Source organism: Dermacentor albipictus, chromosome 8 (genome assembly GCF_038994185.2).
Source record: "Dermacentor albipictus isolate Rhodes 1998 colony chromosome 8, USDA_Dalb.pri_finalv2, whole genome shotgun sequence".
Taxonomy (NCBI): Eukaryota; Metazoa; Arthropoda; class Arachnida; order Ixodida; family Ixodidae; genus Dermacentor; species Dermacentor albipictus.
The window spans coordinates 85,583,801-85,606,542 of record NC_091828.1 but is presented as its reverse complement, the minus strand read 5'-3'; the positions used below and the strand labels follow the sequence as shown (position 1 = coordinate 85,606,542).

Here is a 22,742-nt window from a genome sequence, read left to right as displayed (position 1 = left end):
GACGCTTACTCATCTGCGATGCATCTTGATAGAGCGCTGTTACATTACACTGGCAGTGGCAGCAGGTTTCAGCAGACGGCAAATTGCAAGTGCGGAGCCGCCGACAAATTCCGTCCAGCAGTACACGTTAAGCGGTGTCTTTATCGTCGCTTGTGCCTTCTGAGCTGATATATATATATATATATATATATATATATATATATATATATATATATATATATATATATATATATTAGTAGAATATTCATCAGACCCGATCTCACAATGACTGCTGACGGCAATGTGTGAACGTTCAACCAATATAGCGGCACAATGTATTGCCACCGTGTCAACGAGTTTTGTGTGAGGCGTGTACTGCAGCGGAACGCAACTTTCGCGATTCTTTAAGAAAACCCGGCGCCACCTAGTGGCGCCACCGCGAAGCCTGCGCGCCGTGGCAAATACTCCGTGACCCACGTTGGAGAGGGGTTCATTGAAGAGCCGCGCAAACTTGGACAAGAATGCCTTCACTATATTCTTCCATCTCTTCTTAATGGTTATAGTCTCAATAATTTTGATTTGTTTTCTTGTTCGCGCGAGGAGCGTCATACTATGTGTTTAAATAACATGGCTTGAGTTTACTTGTGTGCACGTATTGCTGTTTCGTGTATACTTTAGTGATTACTTGATATACTTATCTGTTTGTTTGCTTTTCGTACAAGTTCCAGTACTGCCGCCCTGCTGAACTTTAGGTTTGTAGACTTGTCAAGCTGCCCCGGTGTAGCTTTTTTCTGCAGCCCCTCCATCTGTATTGTAAGATGGGAAAAAAATTGAAAATTAAATTGAAATACCTAATGAATTCATGGTGCAGCTCGCTATAAGGCGTTGGCGTGAAAGAAGTTTTTTGAAAAAGCGGGACATGTACAGTGCTTTTCTGGCGCAGCCTTCTGAAGGGTCAGGTTGCTGTACCTGAGGAAGCCGTGTGACGTTGGCACAATTGCGCTCGGTGTCAGAGAAATTTAAGCCATCTACTTGTCACTTTAGAGTGGCACACTCCCAATGGCGGATACCGAAGTGCGCGTCAAATACTTTCATTCAGGGGCGGCACACTCCGACTGGCACATACTCAGTGACCCAAGACGCCACCAAAAAAGTAAATAGAAAAAGGCACCGGAATAGTCAAAGGCATCGAGAAAGTGGAATGTGCGCCGTACTCCAAGTGGGCGTTAAAGACACTCCTCGGGCCGCAATGCCTACCCAGGCCCGCATCTATGGCGACCATTGTCGTCGTGAAGGATTTCTCGTTGAAGAAACAGCACACACGTAGATCTTGCCGCATACTCAGCGACCCAAGTTCTTCAGACAGCGCTTGGCAAACAGCGTTGTAGACGTTACATCTTCCCGCAGCGTATTCTCTGTCCGACAATTCAATTATTTTGCGTAATTAAAGCTCTTTTTCCAGCTATTCATCCTATGTATCCTCTAACTGCAGCATACCTACAGCACATCATCTCTGCAGCCGCACGTTTTCTTCAGACCTTATTCCAGATACCTACATAAAGGCGTAACGCCATCTACAATTAGACACTGTTTTTCAATCGTAACTTCCTTTTTCCTGGCCAATGCACTCACTTCCGTCTCTCTATTTCTAGCTTCGCCAATGATGCTCGCTTTTCTCATACACGCTTGCCTTTTTTCTCGCGAACACTTGTGGACACGTACGCGGTAAATATTGCTTCTGTTACGTGTTCGTCCTTTCTGGCAGCGGTTGTCCTCTTCTTTCTAACCTTAACGCTCGGCTAACCAGGGCTACCCTTGACCTTCTTCGGCACACCCTTATCCTCCTCCTTCTTGGAGCACTAACAGAGACCATTCCCAGTAGCTGTGGCGCTTTGCTGTTTTGCACGAGGTCCACAGTTTGATACCTCACCGTTGCGGCTGCGTTCTAGTAGGTTAGATCGAAAGATGTGCACGTATTAACCATGAACGTTCCTTAAAGAATGTTCTGTGGTGAAGACGAATCTGGACCGTGTACAAGGGCGTTTCCCGTAGCCCCAGTGCTATCCATGCGCTACATAAGCTTAACCAAGTGAAGCCTATGAAACAATAATGAACTCAAACAGTCAGTGGAGCTAGCAATCACTTAGCCAGCCTCCCACTACCACCGTCTCCTTCCTCTTCACTTGCGGTTTCCTTTTGGCTTGCGCATGTTTCGGTCACATACGCGGAAACACTTTTCCCTTCCGCCAACCACAGCGATTCTGTCTTGCCTCTTATCTGGTGCAGTGGCTTTTTGCAAGGTACCAGTCCCCATTCTTGGTGGTTTATGTTGTTTTCTTCAGGCTCAGTTTCCTCCTCCTCCACATCTGGTCGGAATCGTTCCCGCGCGTTCTCGTAAACGCGAGCCATTTGTGGCAACGCATCACGGCGGTAGACCCCCCCCCCCCCCCCCCTACTTTTCTCGCAGCAGCCACCAACCACTCTCTCTAGATGGGTGCTACGTGGTCGGGAGCGCAAACCTTGCTAATGGCGTCACGTGATGGCGACGCGATTCTTCGCTCAGCCGCGCAGCGTGAGCTCTCCGGTCGGTTATTGTGGACAGCTTCGAGTGACACTGCCTACACTGCCGCGAATAGAAGGAAGGGCGTTCCAGCATTCGTGCAGCAAAGTATTCGGTAGAGTGACGCCAATAGTGCAGTGGTAGTTGAATTTCATGAAAACACTTTGTTGGAACATTCATTCATTCCTTTCTGCAAGGGACCCTTGATTATGGTGCGCTTTTCTCAGCACTAACGTTGCACAGAGTGTATGTGCGTGTGATCGACAGCAGCGGGCAGATAACAGTGGTACGAATCGTACCTAATTCAATGTGACAGACATCTAATAAGCAACAATTAGACCGGAAGTGCCATCATTTGCGTCCACTTTTGCTGAATACAAGAGATAGCGACCACTCATGTTATACTTAGTATGAGAGTGCAGTTGCTATAATAGATTCCTTTATTTGATAGTCATAATTACGGAGCACTTTAACTATATTGAAGACAGTCATATTCAAGACATTGGAGTGGCGATAACATTAACATTATGTTTTTCGTGACAGCCAATTGCTAGCAGCGCCCGACCTTACTGTCCGTATCGAATTAACGGCTAACGACAGAAATGGGCCGAAGTTGGTTGTAATTCATTGCAAGAAAAGGGGGGGGGGGAGGAGGGAGGCGTAACAGACAGAAACGCAAGTACAACGGGAACCTAGAAATCCCGTCTTTAATTCGTATGCCTGTATCCTAAGTGCATTGTATGCTCCATCAATGCTTTATTTTATGACTTAATTCGAGTCAGACATGTCAAACAACACTTTTTTAGGTCTCAGCATTCGTAATAAGTCGACAAACTTCATTCATTCGCCGGTTTCAGTTCTAGCATTCTAAGTCGTTCCTTTCGGTGATCAAGAGCTTGATCGGCTTATTTCATATTTATATTAATATTTGTGTTAGACTACTATAAGCAACAAGTAGTCCTTTCTTCCACTTTCATTTCCCTTTTCCGTTGCTCGTAGTGCGAATTTTATCGCCTCTTTATCTGACTCAGAATTATTGCCACGTCTAGATTAAAGAAACAGTTAACTTCTTCAATGTCCACTTGGTATCATTGCTTTTATGTTATTTCACTGAACCACAAGATATAGAAGGCAGGGTGTATGTATAACGTAACAAGCGGTATACTATATCCGGATTTGCTACATCAAAGCTCTGCTCTGAAGTGTGGTACGAACGCTTCTGAAAGCAGCTGCTTCCCTGCAGAGCTTTCCGAAGCGCGACAGGCCGCTTCCGAATCCCTGCTGAGAGCGCACAATGGAAGGCACAGTTGAGGGTCCGAAGCTGAATGCCTGGTTCCCTCTTGCCATGTCTCATTCCCTCTCCGTATTTCTGCCTCCTTCTTGTTCTTTCTTCGTTGTGCTATACATTTCCTCGCTTCTATCCCTAACGACCTCTGCATCATTCCCGACCCTTTGTTGTGTTCGTTACGGGCGCATTTTCACCCTGGTAGCAGAGATCCTCGGGTCACTGAACTCCGGAGAAGGCACTTCCTTGTATCCGGATTTACTGAAAGGCGCGGATGCATGAATAAGTGAATAGAAAACGGCCTCCTTTAACGTCGGTTGCTTTTCGTGAAAATCAACAACTGTTGCGGGCGGCGTTGTTTGTAAGCATGCATCAGAATGCTTGCGCTCAAGTAAACATGAACAACCGCAGATATACGCAGTAAAGTATCAGAAAGCATGTTTTTTTTTTCATAAACGTTGAGTTGCAGTTATGTTGGATGGAGTCGTAAAAGCACAGAGTGAGTAGTATAATACGAGCAGACGAACAACGGAGAGATCCGGATGAGCAGACGCCGTAGACGGGCCACCTTCTGGCGCATTTGCTCGAAAAGCACTCGCCACGTACCCGTGCGCCTATGAAAATTAAGCAAACGTGGTACGCACTCAAGCAAGGCTTCACGCGTACGTGCACGTATGCAAAAGTAGATGGTTCGCCGATGTAACAGACGTAGTTTGAAAAGTGGACCACATAGACTGTACGAAGCACTGTCGTCTGCAACACCAAACCGTGGTTGGGCATGTTGGGAGTGCAAGAAACAGCGCTTGTCTGGTATACCAGATGCTTTTGGTGTCATGTAACGGCCGACGCATTTAGTGCCCTGCGCAACCGAGTGTTCGTTACCGTCGTATGGTTGCGCCTGGTTTGGCATAACCAACATACTTTCAGTTCATTCCTAACTTTTATTGAACGAACCACTAGCACCGCTTTTCCACCTCTCTGATCATTATTTTCTTTCATTTCAGTTGTTCCTCTACGCTTATAAACCTACCAGTCATCTACATGTACACCATTACAACGAATATATCTTATCACTCCGTAATTACACATTTCTCTGCAGATACAAGGCATTGTACTATCCACATGGCAGATAAATTTTCCTGGGGTAGTTGCCAAATAATGCCTACGCTTTAAAAAGTTGGTGTTCCCGCAGCGTCGTAGTAGTGCTAGCGAATACCTGAAACTTGTCCAATATGCGTTGGGCGGGCTGGCTTTCGCTGGAGCATTCTTCCTGCGCCGTTTTTCTTAGATCAGAACCCAAAAGGGCTTCTTTCGCAGTTCTTCCGCAAAACAAGAGGAGGCACTTAGATAAAAGGCACGAACAATGTTTGAAAACACTGCAGGCAGCTTCCTTTAGCACTGCCACGAATAACTTTGACTTACAAACAGTTAATAAAATACATCGATGTAGCTACGGCAACTGCATAGAGTGTTATGTTAAGAGCAGGCCTTGCAATTATACCCGACTGCCACTTTGCTGCGGAATTGCTGGCGACGTACTTCTTCAGAGCGTAACAGTGTACGAATTCTCGTATTCCCAAACGATAATTGTGGACGATAATTGTGGACGATAATTGTGGACGATAATTGTGGACGATAATTGTGGATAAAATGTGGACGTTCTACGGAATATCAGTTCTCAGAGGGACACATAAGGGCAGTGGCGTAGCCAGAAATTTCGTTCGGGGGGGGGGGGGGGGGGGGGGCTCACATTGCAGCTCGGCCTCCTCCTAAGAGGAAAAATTAGGTCGGATGCTCCTATCTAAATACACGTAGAAGGAAAATTCGTTTTTCTCGGCAACCACTACACCAAATTTGATTATATTTGTTGCATTTAAAAGAAAAACTTAAATTCTAGTACCTGTTTGTTTCGAATTTTCGATTTATGTCGTCAATATTTTATTGAAAAGTGGCACAAATCGGAAAGTTTCAGAAAACGAAACAATTAAGTTTTTAAATCTGTAAATCAGCAATGAAAATTGATATCACAATGCCGTGAATTGCACATAATAGTACGGCTACAGCGGACAAAATTGATAAGTTACGCATGAGTCTAAAAAAATTAAGTATTATGGAAATACGGCTCTTGCAGAACCCTTGTACATAACCCAACCAATTCATGTAAGATACAAATAGACATATCCTGTTTGTCCGCTTTGAATGGTGTAGTGGGTGCCGTGTACAGAACCGCGATATCTGTTCTTGATGCAGAGCTCTTAATTTGTAAACTTCGTCCTATATTTTTTTCGAAGTTTTCAAAATATTTTAAACAAGGTTCCGGCCCTAAATCGAAATTCCGCTTCCAACAGACACTAGAATTTACTTTCCTCTCTCAAATGCAACAAATTTCATTAAAAGCGATTCAGGAGTTATCTCAGAAAAGCGTTTCTGCGTTTTACAGGTATCTGAATAGGCCGCGTCGGAGTTGCGCCCAAGCTAAGCTTCCTCTTAAATAATTTGCCTAGGGATCAAATACATGAATAATAACCTCATTGCCATTGCCAAAGATGCTGCAAACGAATTCTTGAACGCTACGCACCGTCAATACCAGTAAAATACGTATTTTTTCATAAAATATTATATTCGTATGTGCCAAAAATCGTGCCCAACATAGCTGATGTCAATGCTTCCATGTTTTTGTCTATTTAATAATAAACAAAATATCACATGAACTTTAGAACATCAGTTCGAAATGAGCAAAGCAGTGCATGTCGCTGATATGAAAAATGTAAAGGCCATGAAATGAAGAAGTTGTGGACAAATATTTCAATTAAACTTTGTCATTCAAGGTCCTTGTTTACATCCTTGTACATATGCAACGGCCAGTAAAAAATCTCAATGACGCTGCCATTTGTCCCACTGTATTACGCAGAAAAATCTAACACCGGTCGTGTATCGTGAGTAATTGCACCGAAATTATACTAGCAGCAGAGAGCACGTATCAGAAGCAGGAGTTCCGCAGAGTATACGAGGGCGAGTCAAATGAAGGTCAGCCCATGCAAATATATGACAAACGGGGCACTTTATTTAAAGTAGCCTCCATGACCATTTAGACATTTAGACATTTCTCTCATTGACTAACGAGTCGCGTAATTCCCGTCTCATAAAGCTCCTTGGGTTGCTGCTTCAAAACGTCTGCAACTGACTTTCACGTCATCGTCCGAGACGAATCTGGTTCCCATGAGCTGTTTTTTCGGTTGCCCCAAAATGTCGAAGTCGCAAGGCGACAGATCTGAGTTGTATGGCGGATATTGCAGCACTTCCCACTTGAACTTCGTCAGTTTTATATTAACCACATCAGCGGCTTAGAGATGGGCATTGTCGTAGAACAAGATGAACCCATTCGTCAATTTTTCACGTAGTTTGTTCTTGACTGCGACACGCAGGCGATCCGGCGTTTGACAATATCGTAAACAAGTGATAGACTCTCAAGTTTCAGTAAATTCTATCAGTAATGGCCCCTGACGATAGAAAAATAAAAGTCAACAACAGCTTTCCGGCGGAAATGGCGGCCTTTGCTTTCTTTGGGGGGTGGTGAATTCAAGTGTTTCCATTGTAAGCTTTGCCGTCGTGTTTCAGGCTCGTAGTCGTGGCGCCATGGTTCGTCCTCGAACACACTTGCAGACAAGAAATCGTCACCCTTATTGTAATACCGGATCAGATGAGTAAAGGCAGCGCCGAACTTCTCCGTATTCTGGTGAAGATTCAAAATCTTGGGCATCCATTGCGCACACAAGAGCCGGTAACCGAGATGTTCATGAATTATGGCGTCAACGGTGACGGTGAACCGAACCGTGACTGATGTTCACACGCTCTGTCAGTTCATCGATGCTTATCCTCCGTTCTTGTGTCATCAGCTCATCAACCTTTGCAATTTTGTTAGGGGTGATTGCACTATGGCTTTGTCCCAGTCTGGGATCGTCTTTGCAACTTTCACGTCCTTCTTTGAACCGTCTGCTCACACGCTTCACAGTGGCCAATGAAATGCAATGTTCAATCTACACGGCAGCCATACGATGAGTAATTTCTTTTCGGGAAACACCTTCAGCTGTCAAAAAGCTCACGGCACCACGCTGCTCAACTTCTGGAGCGTCCATTACGTCACGCAACCATGTTCAGCCAAGTTTATGAGTGCATTAAAGAGCATTTGTGCTCACACCTGCGTACCACTTTTGTAAATGAGAGATGCCTGCGTGGTACGCGAAGGCCTTGCAGATAATGAACAGAACCATCATTGCGCGGGGTGGGTAGGCTCAGTTTCACTTGACTCGCCCTCGTACACTAAAAATGCGAAGATACAATGTAATATACAAATGCTAAGATACAGCTTGATAAAGGGCAAAAAATTGCCACTGGAAACAAAGTTCACTGCACGTATAAACAAAACCTCGCAACAAGATATCTAAACATACGTATAAGTTTCCAATAAATCTACGTATCTAAGAAAAAGTCATGGTATATAATGTGTCAAACAAGGCAAATAAACATGTTGCGCAATCACAGATTCACAGAATCCTAGATCCCAACCCAATTCCATCCACTCCCCCCGATGTATCACGCGCGACGGAAGGCGCGGCGCGCTTGCTCCCCGCTTTTCTTCTTTGCGCACACAAGACTGAGCCACCATCATCGGCTCACCCATTTCCCCCCCCCCCCCCCCAACACACAGGCTTTCACTTGCACTAACAGCATGCGGCGCGCGGTCACGATGTTATCGCTCTTAGACTTTATGCGGAATGTGAGGGTGACGGCGACGGCAGGAATGCACCTAGAGTCTCCATATAATTGCTATCGCAATAATATAATCAGCATCCGGCAGCTGAAGCGTCCCATGGTCCATAACTTTCCGCAAAAGAAGTAACAATATAGGTAACAAAATAGAACTTTCACCATGCGACAACTCGCTGCACTGCAACATTTTTTTTTCCTTTTGTGGGGCGGGGGAACCGTAACGGAAAAAAATACGCAAAGGAAAGTATGTTGGTGGCAATCGAATGCCTACTTTGGGCAACTAATGTGGCTATTAAAGGAATATCGAAGAAAACACGAGACGCTTGGTTCACCAAGAACCATGTGAATACTGCTCAGTATCCTGCACTGGCGAGACAAGACTTTCTGGAGAGGTTGCGCTCAAGCGAACGCGGTGCAATCCGTCGAGTCCCCACATTGATGATGGCGAGCGACCATTGTTTATTTTTCTCGTCTGCTAGCTAGAAAGCGTCCAAAAACTCTGCCAGGTGAAAATGCACTCGGCCAGAGAAAACCGAAGGCGCACAGAAGTGCGCCGCGCGGTGGTCGGGGCAACACGAGAAAAACGCATGCGCTCTGGCTGGCTCTGGCAGCCCCCGGATAGGGGAGCGAGAACAACAAAATTGAAGAGGCTCAACGTGGTCTTCGCGATTAAAAGTCATAATACAAAAAATAAATAAGAACGTAGTTACCTTGGCTGGCTTTAGTGCCTTCACTGGATGCTTTGGCTCCGGTGAAAAAAAATTGATGTTTTTTATGTGACATGACGGCACGAATGAACCACCACAACGCTTCGTCTCATCGGGCCTCGCTGCGGGCTATGTCAACTTGTCTGATAGCGCGTTGATTTGGCTAGTCTCGTTGTATGGTCCGATGTGCGACTTTGGAAAAGTTAATGCACCTTTGGCGTCAAATATTTATGGGAACATTAAACTTACAAAGTTAGGCAATTGAAAATCTAAAGCACACGTTTGGAAATGTCAATGCACCTTTCAGATCAAAAGTTTATGAGACCTTTTGATTTGAGAACTTATGAGTGTAAATTCCGCAGCCTCCGCGAGATGCCGCGGCGAGCCTGTTCGCCATCAAAACGTCCTTGAAACTTAGTGCTCGGATGGGGCTGCTTGCGTTATGTGACTCCCGGTGCATGAGCGTTGCCGCGAAATCCAGCCCGAGTTCGCAATTTTTGCGGTGAGATGGCTTTTCGAGCATGAAAAATACGTTCTAGACAAAATCCAGAATGATTTTCTGCGCCGGGGGTTGCTTTGGTCGGCGGTGCATGGACAGCGCGAGAAGTTTCGTGGAGGGCTCAAGCCCCATAAGCCCCCCCCCCCCCCCCCCCTGGCTACGCCCCTGCATAAGGGTATAAGCGATCGCCCAGGTCGGACGGGCACACGATATATTTTGCAAGTGTAAGATAACATTTTGCTGCGCGGGCAGTAAATCGCATGAAATTTTTTTGTGTCAGTATTACCCTCACCTACCAGTCTTGGCACCACTGTGCTAACTGTTGTAAGTCGTTCTGCACCTGACTGCAATTGTTTCTGTTAGGAACTTGGCAATAAATACTGCCGACATCTGCAAAAAGTTGAATCTTTGATCTTATGTCGTTTAAATGTATAGTAAAAACAAGATTGCTCCCAAGAGTGAGCCCCGCGGAAGCCTAGAATCAACATGCTGCATCTCCGCGAAATCATTATTTATGAGAATGGCTTGACGTCTCTGCCGTAAGTTTTCTTGATTCCTGTTACGAGCCCTTGTTTGATTGCTTATTAGTTGATTTTATAAATCAAACGCTTGCGAACCACGTGGCCGAGAGCTTTCACAATTCCAATGAATATTGCATCCGCTTGTACAAGGTCTGGCAAGTTACGATGAATGTCATAAGATACTTGGAAAGATTGTGATTCTCATGATCGCGCTCTCTGAAACCAATGCTGATTAGAAGATAACATTTTGTCCCTTATCTAGTGCGTTCGAATAATTTGCGTACGACTGATATTATCCATATGGACCTGTAGTTTGTCGTGTTATTTTTGTCACCTAGCTGCTTTATAATATGTAAATACGAATCAAGTGCGCGACTTTCCAATCTTCCGGGACCTTAGTGGCGTCAACGGACTATCGGAAAATGAGGGCAAGTATTATTGATCTGCATTGTATAATAGTATTCAGCAATACTGTTCCTATGCCATCTGATGCTAGCACTGATATCGACGGTAGTCCTTCGATGGCTTTAAATTTGATTATGAATAATCATTATTTGAAAAGTACAGCCTGCCTCCGGGCTTAGGCAAGGAGAAACGACACGTCCTTGCAAGAGATGCCCAGGCCACTACACCGGTGAACACACCCTGCTACCGTCAAACCAGGTGACGTAAAAAACGTGGCACAGCGCCATCGCTGAACAAACCACCTAGCTGATGCTGGCAACGACACAACCGTTGCGCGAGATTGGATTTGATTGTAAAACTTTATTTGTCCAACAGACGTGCACCCAGATGACGGCCAGGAGTCCTTGGACCCTAGAGGCGGTTTCCGCCAGTCGGACGGTCTTCAGTTGAGTCTCCGGATCGGAGCTCAGTAATAAGGTCTCTCATTGTTCTAAAGACGTTATTCTTCCCTCAGAGGGAGCCTGTGGGCATTCCCACAGAATATGATTAAGATTAGCCCTGGCTTTACATAGCTTACACTGGCTGGATTACTGACCCGGGTAGTAGAGGCTGCATGACACCGGGCATGGAAACGAGTTGGTTTGCAGGCGACGCCTAGTGGAGGCCTGGCCCTTGTCTAAGGATATATCAGCCGGAGGATATTTAACGTGCCCTAGTCTGTAGTGTTGTGTGATCTCTCTGTGACACACTAAGCGGTCCTGCCCCGTGAAGCCTTCGGCTAGCCCACCAGCTCGGAATGCAAGTCCTCGTGCATACTCGTGGTCCGCCTCGTTCCCAGCGAGGGAGGCGTGCGCAGGTGCCCAGATTATTTCAATTTTCCTGCTATCTGCAGGTCTGCAGGATTCTGTTCGCCTCGGGAGAATAATAATATATGGGGTTTCACGTGCCAAAACCACTTTCTGATTATGAGGCACGCCGTAGTGAGGGACTCCGGAAAATTTGACCACCTGGGGTTCTTTAACATCACATCATCACATCACTTTATTACCTTAAAGACCCCGGTTTGGGGGTATTACATAAGGGGTGGGTTTACAAATCAAGGTTACAGAGAGTGATCTTCATGAGAAACAAATGTAGTCAAGTTGTCCGCAAAAGATGAAGAACACGTGATGGCTGCAATGTTCCGCGGAAGGCCATTCCAGTCCACTGCTGTGCGAAGAAAAAATGAGGCTGCAAAAGTAGTGGTGCGAGCACGTGCGCGTGCGATTGAGTAAGGATGGGACGTACGGGGGCATATGCGTGCCGGTGGGATGATATACGGTGCTTGATTGAGCGGACTGTGAAATAATTTGTGGAACAAACGTGCACCTAAATCTAAGTACACGGGTGTTTTTCGCATTTCGCCCCCATCGTCGCCTCGGGAGAGAAAACTTATGTTCAAAGGCTGGTTGCGTGCTCAGTTACGAACGCACCTCGCCAATAGGCTAGGCAAGACCACGTGTCATTTGCATCAGCAGAGAACGTCGGGCTGCCCCCGCGTGAAAAATGGTGACAGAACCACTGAAATCTAATCGCTCTATTACTGCCAAGTTTATATCGTCATTAGGCACTCCTTTAAGGACTAGAAAGCTACTACTGCGTGAAACGATCGCAAAGAGCTGTCAAAGAGACATCAAAGTAGAAGAAAGTGCTTGGCAGAAAATTTAGCGCGAAGTGTGCGAATGGGCGCAGTCTTTTTTTGTTGTTGTTGTTGTTTCTGGCTGCGTTTGCGCTTTTATTGCACTTGCAGAAGTCAATTTGTCACTCTGACGGTGAGCTTCACGAGAACCCGCTTGTAAACTGGCGTTCTTTGTAGATTTAGAGTGGAAAGCTGACGCTTTGAGTGATGCTACGGGTCACTGCAGCTAACTCTAAGAACAGGTTAGAATCCTGAGGAACATTTTCCCCTTATCGTCATAGCTAGCCTGGTCGACTGTTAAGGTTCTGCAATGCGACAGTGTGATATTGTTACTGGCTAAAGCTCGCTTGAATAGTGTTGTGTCGGCGATAGCGCACCAGCAGACCACTGTTACTGCGCATGTGCGCACAAGTGCTTATAATGTCGTGCTGTGCGCGCTAACCATTGATTCTTGATGTAACCAGAAGCCCGTAGGCTTCGGGCCATAGACACCGTTTTCCTGTTGGAACCTTTGCCTGATCACCCACTGACCGAGACATAACAAACAGCGATGACACAATCCTGGCAGTTTTGTAAGCAGAAAGGGGACGGTACATCGTAGGATGAGCGCTCATCGACCAACTGAGTCTGGCAAAGGCTGTCTCGACGGTACCGTTTCTCGACATTTAGGGTGATAACACGCTCGCTGTTCTACACACAAGGGGCACTCGCCATGTTAGCTTCGTGTGCGACCGATGCGACGCTGCGAATGGCGCTTCGCTAAAAACCCTAAACGAAATAAAATTAGTGCCTCCTCCTCCTCCTCTGACGTTGGTTTCCCCTACGCGGTGCTGAACAAGCAGACGCTCTCCGCGCGTCTCTTTTCAAAGAGAGAGAGACAGAATTCCTTTATTGAATTGGTGAAAAGGGGATAGGGGATTAGGAGCTTGATGGGTGGCACCCCAAGTCCAGGGCAATGTTATCGTGCGGAAACCTTGCCGAACACTACTAAAATATTATGTCGTCGTGTTCGTAAAGTCACAAGGTTTCCGAGGATACCAAATTCTTGGACCTATTCTCTCTTCAAAGCTAAACAAGCAGCGAGAACACAAAGCGCGAAGCTATATCAGCGGTCGGCACTCTTTGACGACATTGCAGATCGCTTTCAAGGTACGATCCGCGCACTGGTGCCGCCGCCCGAGTACATTTGGTCGCGGTTCATAACGGTTTGACGCGGATGAATAAGTCGCTTAAGAGCGATAACGGTTTGTAATGACCGGAACGTCGTCAGCACAACTGTTTGCCTGCTTGCCGTCACCACTTGGTAACGTGCGGCGGTACACTCAAAAGGTGCGGTTCGCATACATTCAAGCCGGGAAAGACAACGCCACGGAATGCATGACTGAGTCGAAAAATTAAAGCACGTGCGTTTGAAGACGACATGACTGAAGTCGGGCACGAAAGCTGCAAATGAACGCAGCGCGCTAACGTGCGACACTTTGCAAAGCGAAAAGCTAACGAAGCCGCGTAAAAGAGATGGCAGCATATTAGATTAGTGACGAGCGAATGACCGCCCGCTTACCTCACAGAGCCGGGACCATTGCGTCGGGTTGAAATCAGCCCGGGCCGATTCTTTGAAGCCAGACATTTCCTCCATGTCGCGTCTCGCTTGGCAGATGGAATACGGAATAGTCGCTTGCCGTCGCTTGCACCTGTGCTGCACCGGAGGGCACAGCAACCCGGCATCGTAAAGAGCGAACTACGCTACGAAAGGACGAAGGAGGCGCGAAACATGGCGCCTGCGTACTCCGTTCGCTATCTTTGACACCGCCATTACGGCAAAAGCAAAAAAAAAAATACAAGCAAGAAGGAAGCGTGAGAGAGCACGTGACGGCGTTCGGCCAATGGGAGGGCTGAGCGTTGATGGAAAGTGCAGGGGAGGAAGACAGCGGCACCCTTCGAAGGATGGCGCTACTTCTTATTTTTATTGAGTGGCTTTACGTTTCGGTAACGTCAGTCGGAAGTCGCCCCTTTGTCGCACGCTAATCTCGAGCTAGAATAGGTTCCTTTTCCTGCGTTTTCTGGCACTCTGACTTTGAGCTCGCATAGCCGGTGCCCCTCCAATTACTATGCGCATTTTTATAGCGAAAGCATTATTCTCGTGAGCCAGAAAAGGCGTCGTTGTCCGCAACAAGTGGTAACAAAACAATAATCGTCATCGCCATTATATCATCATCGTGCCTACAGTCAGTGCAGGAAGTAGGCGACTACAGTCGCCGCAACAAGTATACCATACAGTCGGCCATGCCACACAGTCCCTGCAGAATGAAAGCAGCACTTGAATGTGGATTAAGGTTGATTACGGTTGACATACATTAGAGCAAGGTGAATTAAGGCGGATTAAGGTGGATGGAGGTGCATTCAAGTGAAATAAGGTGGATTAAGACGGGTTAAAGCTGATGGAGGTCTGTACGAATTAGAGCAACGTGTATTAAAGTAGATTAAGGTTGGTACAAGTTATAGGAAGTTGCAATAAAGTATACTAAGATGGATTAAAGAGGATCAAGCTGGATTGATGTTGGTGCAAATCCCAGCAAGGTGGAATAAAGTGGATCATAGTGGGTTCAGTTCATTAGAAATCAGAGCAAGGTCGATCAAGGTAGTGTTGTGAAATCATACTGCTTTCGCATTGGGATCACTTAAGGATACTTACGTGTCTGTCATCTTTTTTCTCGATAGCGTTAGTTAAGAACTACCAGGAGTATTAGAAAGTCCAGGGGATTGTAGTTGGTGCTGCTGTTCTGAACTTCCAAACGCGCATGTATGCTTCACGCACCTTCTATAAAGGGCCACGAACATCGCTCTACTCGTAAACAGCAGTTACCCGAATGCATTCCTAGAAAACGCCATATGAAGTATCAGATAGGCAAGTTACGCAACATGAGTAAGGTACTTGCGCCGCAGTTGACATCTGATGGCAGCGATTGAGGCAAGAATAAGATAAAAACAGAAAGCGTGTGGTAATCGGGCTTCTTCAGTCAGACTCGGATGGAAGTTGGCAACAAGCCTAGATATACCAATAAGGGAGCATTAGTATTTCAGCGTACTCTGACTGGAGTGGTAGGAGAGAAAGATTTTGGGTCATTATTCTATAATTTTTTGAAACCTCAAACGCACGCAATGCAAGAGATAGACAAAGCTGCACCATTAATCAATCTGCCATATTTGTTCCTCACTTTTTCTTTTGTTTCTAAGACTGATGTCGTGCATAGTATGAAGAAAAAGAGAACGCCGACCAAAATGAGGTTCTAAAAATTTTTTATACGTTTCGGCTTCCACACGGAAGCCTTGTTCGCAGATGCGTGTGGAAGCCGAAGCGTATAAGAATTTTTAGACAACCCCAGCTTGATCAGCGTTCTGCGGTTTCTTCCTATTATGCCGTTACTTCCCGACTAGACGATATTTCGTCAAACTATTGATTTCACTGCTCTCGTGCGTTCATTCTACAAGCACCTAAGCCGCATACCTATCTTTGGAGGGCATCGCAAGAACACTCCTGCGCTGCTATTTGATTGCACATTAAAGAACCGAAGGTGGTTGGAAGCTCATCCCCAGCACTCTGCTATATGTCGTCATTCTAGCCGTATGTGCAGCTTCAGGATATTACAATTGAATAAACAAAAAGAAAAGATTTTTTTTTCAATCGCTTCTACTGCCTTGCGCAACTGATTGTATAAAATACTGGTGTTGTTACACGTGAACAATGCGTTCGTCTGCACAAGCCTTAAGAGGGAGCTTTAGCTCGGGTGCTCCCATCTGAATACATGTAAAAGTAGAATTGGCGTTTCCCGGCAACGAGGGCATCAAATTTTACGAGGTTTGTTGCATTTAAAAGAAAGCCTTAAAGTCTAGTGACCGTTGGTTTCGGATATTTTATTTAGGCTGTCAATGTTTTATTAAAAATTGGCGAAAATTGAAAATTTACACGAACAATACTATCAATTTACACCTCTAACTCAGCAACGAAAACTTATGATACGATTCCGTGAATTGCATCTAATAGTACCTATAAAGCGAACAAAATTGATATTTCACGCATGAATCTAAGAAAAAATTTCATTATGTGGCAATACAGCTTTTGCAGAACCCTTGTAAACAGCGTAACAAATGCACGTACGATTTAAAATGACATATCGAATTTGTGCGCTTTCAATGATCTAATGGCTTCTGTTTACAGAATCGCGATATCTGTTTCTTATGCCGAGCTATGAATCAGTAAACTTCATGCTTTTATGTTTTTCAAAGTTCCAAATTTTTGAAAAGTTTGTTTAACAAAATTCAGTACCTAAACCGAAATTCCGCTACCAACACTCACTAAAATTTAAATTTCTCTCTCGAATGCAACAAACTTCATTAGAATCGGTCCAGGGGTTATCTCAGAAAAACGTTCTTGCGTTTTACATTTATTTGAATAGGCCGCATCGGAGTTGGGCCTGAGCTAAAAGTTCCTTTTAAGCATTTATCAGAGAGGTAGTCACGAGCCCGCCGTCGCTCTTTTTCCACCCGTGTTAAGAACATATTGATCCAGTTTGTATACGCACACGGTTTGTGCGTATGTGCTTAGCGACTTTTACCAGTTGCTATACAAAGCATCCCCAAATGAAAGCTGTGCGGAACAAGCGTCATATGTTCAAGTTGCTATAATTTGTTTGATTTAGTATATTATTCTGTTTTGCGATAGGGTTATTCCGATCACGCAGTATCTTATATCAGCCTGACTAAGCAACCAGATTTTTGCGCAACTACATCTTGCTCCTAGCGACCACCCTCAGTGGACTTCCACAAATTAGTTTAGATTCAGTGGAACAGCATAAGCTCAGTCGGTGGCCTTTTTCGTCACTATATTTTTATATCAGTCGTAGCGTCAAAAGCATTCATGAAATGTTTTCTTCTTCCTCTCATCCCCATTCCACCTGACTATTGAGATTTAGGAGCCACAGTACTAACTTGTTCCAGCCATCGCAGGCTTCGACAAAGCGAACGGCTATTGTCCGCAGTATATCCATTTACTGTAACGTAAGCTACACCCGCGTTTGGCTCTCTAATCCATACCGAGGTATGAAGCAGGGTAGGACGTGCAAATAGTATCGCCGATATAACTGGCGACCTGCTGTTGTGCCAGAATGGGCGCCAAGACAAGGAAGGCACAGTTGAGAACGCCAGTGAACTGGGTGGTTGGGTAGTTTATTAAATTTGCGTGCGCAGCATAGTGTCAGCTGAGCCGAGAAAGGGGTAACGAGATATACAGCTTGCACGTGGCTTCGCCGACGTTGCTTCTGACCGTGACGGTTCTCCTAACAGCCAATGGGAAATTAGGCTCCACTTCGCTCCCACAGATGGCATATGGGGCCTTTCTGCAGCGAAGCCGTACGTTAGCTACCCTCCGGAGGTGGTCGATGTCCGTCCGTCTACGCGTAGCGTCGACTCGAAAAAAAATTTCGCCTCCACTTTCTCGCGAATGCTCTGTGCCTCTCAATCTAAACGTAGTTATGTCTTTAAAAAAAATGTCACACTGAAATTGGCCACTAAGAAGACTCTATCATTACGCCGAGTTTTATTTACTCATCATAAATAATTAGTTGACAGCGAAGTTGCAAGCGTTACAGAATTCCCCATCTGCTCTCAATACATGGTCGTCTACGGAGGGAGTATGGTTAAAGAAAGCGGCTGTAACTCTTGTTTCATCAAAACTATCCCGAAACAAATTTTACGTTATTTGGCAGCTAGGACGAGTCTAACATTACACCGAGTTTCATGTACTTTACTTGATTACGTAGTTCCAGTGAAGTTGAAAATATTGTGGAATTCCAGTCCGCCACGCGGTGCTACTTGCACACGTGACTACATCATGAAACGATAAGAATAAATTACTCCACATTCAAAAGATGTATTCGTTATCCTTGTCATTCAATAATAATAATAATAATAATAATAATAATAATAATAATAATAATAATAATAATAATAATAATAATAATAATAATAATAATAATAATAATAATGACGATGGTGATGATGATGATGACAATATCTATATGTACATAGATGCGTCGATTGAGGTAAAACACACCACAGCTTAGCTGCTCGTCCTTTCTCACAAAAAAAGAGCTGATGAATTTTTTGCTCAATGGCCCATTTGACACATTTCCATTAATAAACCGAAGCTCCGGAATTCACGCTTGACCTCCCAAGACGAGCGCGCAGCTGCCAAGATATAAGGACGCTTTTTCGATGCTTCAATAATTTTTTCGTTTTGTTTTTTTTAGTGAGGAGTCAGAAGCCTTCCAGGCCGCGCTTTCAGAACGCGAAGTGCCCGAAAACTCATGGCGGGCCGAGGAGGGAGCGGATGTTTTGTCCAGCATTCATTTCCCACGAAAGCATCTTAAAGTAACGGAGCGATTTCGTCAATAAAAGCACCAGAACTGAAAAAGAAAGGATGCTTGGGAGAAAAACGTTTTAAGTGCGAGGCTAATAACTAGGTAACCGGGTCAAGGTAATAATCGAGGCGTGCGCGTTTCAAGCTCGATTCTTTTTCAACTAAGGTTCAAGTAAAGAGGTACGCACGAGATCGTTGGAAGGCGGAGAGTTTTCGATAACGTTCAGTAAGCGGTGGTGCGTCGCGGCGAAAATTATACAGAAAAAAAAAATGCAAAAAACGCGTGACTTGAGTTGGCGCGTACCCTCACCCAAAGGTAAGCAACGGGACGTGCAAACAATATCGGGGCTAGAGAATGAGTGCCGAAAACGGCCAGTTAAAGGTTGTAGGTGTGCGGCAGTTGCTGGAAAGCTTCTTGAACTTGTGACCTACATACTGAATGATGAGGGAGGCTTCTCTGTTCAGCTTTGTATCGTTTGTACTTCCTGTGCAGCGTACGTCCTCTCCATCAGCATCAATTTGCGAGAACAGCACAGTGATTGAAAGGCGTTCGTTTGTCCACTCATTACTCTTGCCGTCCTCTGCGCTATGGTTGTGTCAAAGCACGGATGAAGTTCGGTCCTTCTGCATTGAATTGAAAGGACGGCTCACGGTCATTTTTGCTTCGTCATCACATATTTCTTCGGAAGTAAAGATATCAGCGTCACCAAATGAATGCAGCACTGGCTATACTCATAACATGCAATGACGTAAAGCGCACACGGACCGAGTGTTGACAGCTTTACGACCCGATTTTCATCCCATTTCGCAGTGGCTCCGGGAGACGGGGAGTTATATTGAGGTCATTGACCCAGTTTCCTTTGCGCGTAACGGTCAGTCACTTTGCAAGACATATGAAGGGAAAGAAATTGGCAGCCACAACACGTAGGCAAGGAAGACGAAGAAATGATAAAAAGAAAGAAGTAAGGTAAGGCCCAATCGGAAGAACAAGTGGCTTAGAAACGGGTCACGTCTTGAACAAGAAGAGAATAAAAACCATGGGGCATGGAAAGAAAAAAAAGTGGAAAGAACAAAATAATGACTAGAGCTGGTCCGGTTGGCATACGACATATATCGGTCACCGATATGAGACTCGTGAAATCGAAACAACAAGCAGCATGTTATATATATCACTTTTGCGTGCAAATACGGATAAAGAAGTTATATATGCTTTGCGGATGAGTCAAGAACTGTCGACTTGGACGTGGAAAAAAAGAAAACGGAAGCCAGCCGGGCCTTGTGATCCCCTTAATCCTTGGCTAGGTTCCACATTGTAAAATGAAGAAGTGTAGCGAATGCTTTGCCTGTTTGTGGCAGTTCGTTCTTGGGCCATCTTTTGGCGGAGGCCACAGCGGTGAAGACGAAGAATCCTACGAGCTCCACTTTGTCCGCTTCGCTCGATGAGCCTCTGAAGGGGAAGACGTCTGGCGATGTTATTGGAATCTAGTTCTCCGAGAGTCTGGCGGTGTTAAGGGGGAGGACGGACGGGCGATGTTGCATCGCAAGCGCTGGATAGATGAGCGCCGAGTTTTTCGTTTGCTTCGCCGGGGTCGGCGCGATCTACATGGAAGTTCTGGATCTTCTTTTTTTGGGAGGGGGGGGCGGGGTCTGTTTCAGAGGCCTGGCGTCGCTCGCGTGCAGGCCTGCGCGCTATGTCATGAATGTTTTCATAGGCGGCGCTGCGGGCGTATTGTGGTGCTGCTTGGGACATCTGTGATCAATGTTGCGTGGAGCTCCCACTGCTGCCGGCATGGAACTGGGTCGCCACGTCCATTTGGTGGGACGGATCCTAGAGGAGAGGCAGGAAGCGTGTTTATAAATGTCAACGGGGCGTGTCACATTGCTTTAAACACGACATGCATCGATATATTTTGCATACTGTAGGGAGGATTTTAGTTACGGTGGAAGAGGGATGTCGCACAGCAGGATGAAAGCGTTCTGCCCCCTCCAAGGCGCGTCCTCCTTTGAATGGTCCCTTCTTTAAAGGTCTCAGATATTCGAGTTTCCGATATGGCTAGAACACCCACGCTTTCTTCCAGGTGGTGAAAGTTATTGCCGGGTCCTCCACCACGGCGTGCCTAATATTCGTGTCGTGGTGCTCGTACGTCAGACCCCCCATGTTTACATGTAAACAGTAATTTATTCCCTTTATATTAGGACCAAGCCATGCTTAAGTTTGATAAAGCCTGTTGTCAGAAACGCACAATGATTCACGGTTGCTTCATTTAGTGGAAGTCAGAACATACCAGAGAGTTACCAGACGCACGAAAAAAAAGTCATGGACGTTACCGACGCGATGAAATCGACTCTTGATTGAAACGGTGTCAAGGGAATAGAAACAGAGCAAGATTATGACCGCCCGGCTGAGCCTGAAGGGAGGCGGGAGAACGGCTGGGCTGAACGATATCTCTCATTGCGTCATCACTCCGGTTCGCCAACAATGGACCGTGTCTGGAGTTTCTCAACACAGGCGGGGGGCGAGAAGAGAAATGTTGCGCAATTTGGCAATTTCGCACATAAGGTTGATCCGTAGAATCGGGTCGTTAAGGTTTAGGTTAGTGTTAGGTTTAGGCGAAGGTATGAGAAAAGAAAATAATCGGCAAGGAGGGTGGAGCTTTGGAGCATGAAAATAGCTGATGTTGCGGTACAGGGCAAGGAAAAAGAAGGCTGCTTGTTTATATTTTGTTTCCTCTTTCTCTTCCTTTTATTACGCTAGCTCACGACGTCTTCTTGAGCGAAAAATATGCGATTAGTAGTTTTACCGGCGCAAGTGCTTATGAAGTGGTCACCTGAGCTGTTCGTCTTCTGCTTTCGGTGTGCCAGTTCCGGTATTTTTTAGATCAACAATTTTAACTTTTTTTGTCACGCATCATAGGAAAGGCGTAGCCGGAACTCGTAAGAGGCGCCTTCGCTTAACATATATCTGTTAATAATATATACAATGCCAGGACACGGTAAGAAGAATATTTGAGCACGAAATAACAAATACATCTAGTAAATTGTAGCAAAACCTGTTGTTGTTAAATATATATATGTATATATATGTAAATATATATATATATATATATATATATATATATATATATATATATATATATATATATATATATATATATATATATATATATATATATATATATATATATAGTGGAGGTGGATAAATTTGGTGTTACTTCCTTGGCCCGTGTTTCCTGAACTTGACTAGGACTACACCACCAAGCAGCACCTCTAACAGGTTATTTTAGGGCGAGATTAAAGAAAAAACTATTCCAGCCGGAAGGGCCCAAGGGTTTGGATTGGCGTGACACGAGAATGGAAGAGAAGTGTCTTGTCCGGCTACAGAAGAAGAAACGAGAGCGTGCGTCAGTATCTGCTTCTCCTGCTTCTCTACATGATTAAGGCCGAGAACTTGCTTCAATCGTGAAGATGTCGGCACCATTCGACGGCTAAAGTTGCAAGGATTCCACCGATACCAAGTTTTCAACGGTGGGTGGACATTTTCCCAATCGCTCGAGGACCTTTCTGTGCGACCTCTGCCCGGCAGAGGCTTGGTGGGCGAGCTCAGCGCGGTTCCGCACGCTCAAGCCACGATGTCTACAGCTATGCAAATCACCGTTGACGGTGAGGATATCTCTCCCGACGAAGTCAATGAAAGCGCTGGGTGGACCACGGCATTACACAAACGAAAACCCATCATCCAGGACCCGCTCGGGCAGGGCGGCCCAGTCACCGACATGCGTCGTGGCGGGAATAAAAGCCAGGCTACGGCGAGTGTCAAGACACGGCTAACGACTGCTTCGAGATTGCCTCGCCTACCGAAAGAGCATGTTCGAATCATAATCCGTCCCCGTGGAGGACTGGACATCAAGAAGATGGGCCACTTC

General features: G+C 45.5%; 1 protein-coding gene across 9 annotated transcripts in view; it reads right to left on the bottom strand.

Moving 5' to 3' along the window:
- LOC135898583 (GTP-binding protein Rhes-like) overlaps window positions 1-14,227 on the bottom strand; it is a 354,348-nt gene extending 340,121 nt beyond the window's left edge. For all 9 annotated transcript variants that reach the window (XM_070523651.1, XM_070523652.1, XM_070523655.1 and 6 more), the window contains exon 1: window positions 13,966-14,227. The gene's annotated coding sequence lies outside the window, so the exon portion shown is untranslated. The remainder of the gene's footprint in view (window positions 1-13,965) is intronic.
- Between the last annotated feature and the right edge of the window lie 8,515 nt (window positions 14,228-22,742).